The sequence below is a fragment of the Bison bison genome, unplaced genomic scaffold (assembly GCF_000754665.1).
Source record: "Bison bison bison isolate TAMUID 2011002044 unplaced genomic scaffold, Bison_UMD1.0 scf7180017864462, whole genome shotgun sequence".
Classification (NCBI taxonomy): Eukaryota; Metazoa; Chordata; class Mammalia; order Artiodactyla; family Bovidae; genus Bison; species Bison bison.
The window spans coordinates 1,925,244-1,930,280 of record NW_011495024.1 but is presented as its reverse complement, the minus strand read 5'-3'; the positions used below and the strand labels follow the sequence as shown (position 1 = coordinate 1,930,280).

At 41.9% G+C, this 5,037-nt stretch overlaps 1 protein-coding gene across 1 annotated transcript in view; it reads left to right on the top strand.

Annotated features, from left to right (window-relative positions):
• Positions 1-5,037, top strand: part of B3GALNT2 (beta-1,3-N-acetylgalactosaminyltransferase 2) — a gene marked incomplete at its 5' end in the record, with an annotated part of 66,490 nt that overhangs the window by 483 nt on the left and 60,970 nt on the right. The window lies entirely within an intron of this gene.

Sequence of the window (5,037 nt, the reverse complement as noted above, 5' to 3'; positions counted from 1 at the left end):
TCCTCCGCGGGTCCCGGACTGGGGGGAGGGCGACCCGACGCAAAGTTCCGCAGATGAAACAAATAACCCTCTTTATCCGCGGGGCGTTAACATCGGGCAAACTTGAGGGCGCTTCCCACCTCCCCGCGTTTCTCAGTGGCCACAAGGCTGGTGCACGCGACAGCAGGTCCTCCGGCTGTCCCCAGGCCTGGCCCGGGTCGCCCGGCGCCTGCCCGGGAGCAAAGCCCCGTGGGTCCTTCTGCCCCGAGCGGCAGCTGCTCAGCCCAGCGCAGGGCTACCAGGTTGCTTTTTTCCTGCACAAGTTGTTGGTCTTATTCGGTCAAGACTTTGAGGTCTTCGGGCCAGGGATCAAGTTTGTGCGTGTTTTAAAAGGTGGCTGGGTTTGGCTTTTAAGGAATAAGTTTGCTTTAAAAATGTACTGTACTTTGTAGTTTTTGAAAACTCTGATGTAAGTCTGTTGAACAAATTTAGGCATGAAGTAGGGAATGGCTCCGAGTGGAGTTGCTCCTGGGAGTTTCCTTTGCAAAGCCTGCTAATGAAACATACACGAAAGTATCGAGTTCTTTACTTACGTTAACCGTTTGCTCTAAAAGTTATTCTTTCGTGGGAAAACCTTTGTTCATGTTCGCTTCACAGCCTGATAAATAGAGTGCTTTGCCCACAGCACGGTGGATTTGCTGTTAATGAATTCCACCGCTCTTAAGACTTAAGGTTTCTTTTTTTTCTTGTCTTCTTTTTTAAGGGCTTGCCCTAGGACATATTATTTAAAGAAGCCTGGAAGGCTGTTGTAAAGATGAGATAATAGTCGTTTTGGTTTTTAACTCCATTGGGAATTTTTTTCTTACCACTTCTTCCCAAGACAGTTGTTTGCTTGTGCAGTATTTTTAAGGATTAGAATTGAATATTTGCAATCCTGAGATGGCTCTGTGCCTTAACTTAGAAGTAGAAAGTATAGAAACTAATTTGGCAATCCTCAAAGCAGTCTCATTGTTATAATTGGAGTTCTTTATTCTGGTAACACTCTCTTAAAATCCTTTTCTCTTAGACAAGCTACAAGCTCTTTGAAAAGACTATTTGTGTGACCTGAATAGAATTAAGATCCTATTTAAATGATTTAATGAAAGTGCAGCATTTCAGGACATTTAACTTAACAGGTTAGGATTTTGTTTTTGTTTTCTTTTTTTAGACTTTTGTAAATGGACCTGAGGAAAAAGTGCTATATATATATAGAGAGAGAGAGCACTATATATATAGATGTGTATATATATATATAAATGCTCTGTAAGATTCATTGTGTTTGTATTTTACAAGTTTTTTTTTTTTTTTTTTGGTTTGATGAGTGAGCTCTACTGGAATTTATTTTTAGAGTGTACTTGGGATATTTATGACCTAAATATCTTTTAGGGTCCATAAACAAGCAAAAACCCTGTATTCTTTTAGATGATAGCCATTCTGACAAGTGTGGAGTGATATCTCGTTGTGATTTTGATTTGCAGTTCCCTAATGATTAGGGACAGTGTTCTTGCCTGGAGAATCCCAGGGACAGGGGAGCCTGGTGGGCTGCCGTCTATGGGGTCGCAAAGAGTTGGACACGACTGAAGCGACTTAGCAGCAGCAGCAATGATTTAGGGATGTTGAGCATCTTTTCATGTGCCTGTTGGCCATCTGCATTTCCTCTTTGGAAAAGTGTCTCCAGTTCTTCTGCCCATTTTTTAATTAGGTTGTTTTTTGATGGTGAATTATATGAGCTGTTTATATATGTTGGATGTCAATCACTCATTGGTCATATCATTTGTAAATATTTTCTCCTATTTGGTAGATTGGCTTTTTGTTTCTGTCAGTGGTTTCCTTTGGTGTGCAAAAGCTTTTAAGTTTAACTAGATCCCATTTGTTTATTTCTGCTTTTATTTCCTTTAGGAGTTGGGTCCAAAAACATTGCTGTGATTTATGGCAAAGATGTTCTTCCTGTTTTTTCCTCAAAGAGTTTTATAGTATCTAATCTTACATTAAATTATATGTAAGATTATATACTGTGGTGTTGGAGAAGTCTCTTGAGATCCCTTGGACTGCAAGGAGATCCAACCAGTCAATCCTAAAGGAAATCAGTCCTGAATTTCATTGGAAGGACTGATGTTGAAGCTGAAACTCCAATACTTTGGCCACCTGATACGAAGAACTGACTCATTTGAAAAGACCCTGACACTGGGAAAGATTAAGGGCGGGAGGAAAAGGGGATGACAGAGGATGACCAACTCGATGGACATGAGTTTGAGTAAGCTCCGGGAGTTGGTGATAGACAGGGAAGCCTGGCGTGCTGCAGTCCATGGGGTAGCAAAGAGTCACGCACGATTGAGCGACTGAACTGAACTGAATCTTACATTGGGTCTTTAATCCATTCTGAGTTTATTTTTGTTTATGGTGTTAGAGAATGTTCTAATTTTGTTCTTTTACATATAGCTGTGCGATTTTCCCAGCACCACTTACTAAAGAGATTTTTTCCCATTGTCTCATCTTGCCTCCTTTGTCATAGATTAATGGACCATAAGTGTGTGTGTTTATTTCTGGGCTCTCTGTTCCCACTGATGCGTGTGTCTGTTTTTGTCCCACTACCATACTATTTTGATGATTGTAGCTTTGTAATGTAGTCTGAAGTCAGGGAGCCTAATTCCTCCAGCTCTGTTCTTCTTTCTTAAGATTGTTTTGGCTATTTGGGGTCTTTCGTGTTAAAAATTATTTGCTCCAGTTCTGTAAGTTTTATGACTTCGCATCCAACCCTCTTGATGCTTGTCTTTGTTCCTGGAGCTAGTCCCACCGTGCTCGTATTTTCTCATAGTGCTCACAGCTCCCAGCCCCAATGGCAGCTCTTTGCCCTGAGTCTGCACTGGGTCTCTCTTGTCTCTCTTGTGGTACCTTCCACTCAAGTAGCCAGTCTTCCCTGGACCACTCTTGGGGGTGAGGGAGTTACCCCTTCCTTTTTTTTTTTTTTTAAAGTCCTGTGGGCTCACCTCAAAGTATTAAAAGTAACTTTGTAAACAACTTTTTTCTTTTTCAGAGTTAAGTTTCCCCCCTCCATTAGTTTTGATGGTGCCTTATCTGCCGTCTTGTGAGACCAGGCTAGATTAAGGAAATTAGGAAGGAGACCTTGGAAAGGGACACAGCTCTCAGTGAGGAGTTCAGTACTAGTGTGTAAGTTAACTTTGACTTTAAATGGATCTTGTACATCCAGTCAAATGGTAAATAGAGTATTTTAATCTAAGTGAAACCTTGGAGAGTCCTAACTGTCCCTTTTGCACTTCTGGTACTTTTGAAACTAAGAACAAAAGAAGCATCTCAATTGCTAAAATTTCCCACAAATCCTTTTCTCATTGTGTTATTACCAGTTCAAACTAAAACATTTGAGCATTTTTACATTTCAGCCCTTATCCCTTAAGCCTAAAGTGAGAGAGAAAACCCAAAAGTTCGTTAGTATTCGTCCCTGGTGTTTACATTTTAAGTTTCGTTTTTGTTCTCTTTTCTGCCTCTTTGTCTTCAGTTTCATTAAGTCATGGCAGTATTTTTCAAAAGGGAGGTTTATCTCCCCTGAATATTAAAAAAGGCTCTCTAACTTTCAGAGAGCTGACTCTGCAGATGTTTGAGAGCTGTCTCACTGCCGACTCCTGTTGTAGGTGTGGAATTTAAGCAGTAATCAAGATAGTGTCCCTGCCCTCATGCAGTTTACAGTTTTGAAGGGAAGACAGAACGTAGGAAAGTAATTATTAAATGTCATAAGGGAGAGTGATAAGTGTGGTGGCAAAAATAAAGCAGCGTAAGAGGACAGAGAATGGTGTGCTGCTGTGTTAAGTAGAGTGGTCGGGGAGGTTGTTTGAGGCCACAGTTGGGCAGGAACCTGAGTGCACTGAGTCAGGTGGGTTAGTGCCTGGTGCTGTTCTAATGTGGGGCTTTCTAGGTGGTGCTGGTGGTAAAAAACCCGCCTGCCGATGCAGTAGACTTAAGCAGCGCGGGTTTGATCCCTGGGTCGGGAAGGTTCCCTGGAGGAGGGGACAATCCACTCCAGTGTTCTTGCCTGGGGAATCTGTGGAGCCTGGCGGGCTGCAGTCCATAGGGTCGCTAAGAGTCAGACCCGACTGAAGCGACTTAGCACACAGGCACGCTGTTCTAATGACCTTGAACAGGTGAGACCTGGTCAGAGAGAACAGCTGATGAAGAGCAAGCAGCTCTTCTGTTGTGAAATCCCACACACCTGGGGTGAGGAGAGGACCGTGGAGGCATATACAGCCATTTGAGCTGGAGAATAACGATACAGGATATCTCGGTTTTAACGTACTGCTTTTGGGTTGTGCCTTAGCAGGAATTAATTTAGCAGTTAACTTAGAAAAATGATGTGACAAAAGAAGTCTTTTCTCTCTAGGATATTTGGGAAGAAGGAAACCAAGACAGGAAAGAAGCATAGCCATTCAACAAATCCTTAGAGCGCTGGGTTTTTAGTCTCAGCTCTCAAGGTATTCATAGTTTGTTAAATGGAAACTGACATGGGGCAAGTAGAAGGTCAAAGACAAATTGAGCTTGCTTAGCAGTTTCGCCGAGGGCTGGTTCATCTGAAATGATCCCTAAATGTTAATCTTGTCTCCGTGCCTCTGTTGTTTCCTTATTTATAAGATGATGACCTCATAGGGTTATTGTGAAGATTCTGTTAATAAAACACCCAGAAGAGTGCCTGATTCATGGTGAACACTTCGTGAATGTTAGAGAGGAGTGGTGGTTTGATGGAGGCTAATGCCCATGCTAGTGAGGCTTTTTTTTTGGCATCTGAAATTGGTGAGAACGTACTGCTGGTGTGTATAATGATTGTCCTGATCATCAGATCTGTGGTGAACTTACATGTTTTCTTCATTTTCTAGGTTTCTGCCTATCTGTGGTTGATGTCATCTGAGAGCAATCATATAAGAGTGGAAATTTCAGTCTCAATTTTAAGGATCTGTGAGCTTGTTTTGAACACTCAGTTCTGAATTCTATCTCCACTGGTCTTTAATAAAATTT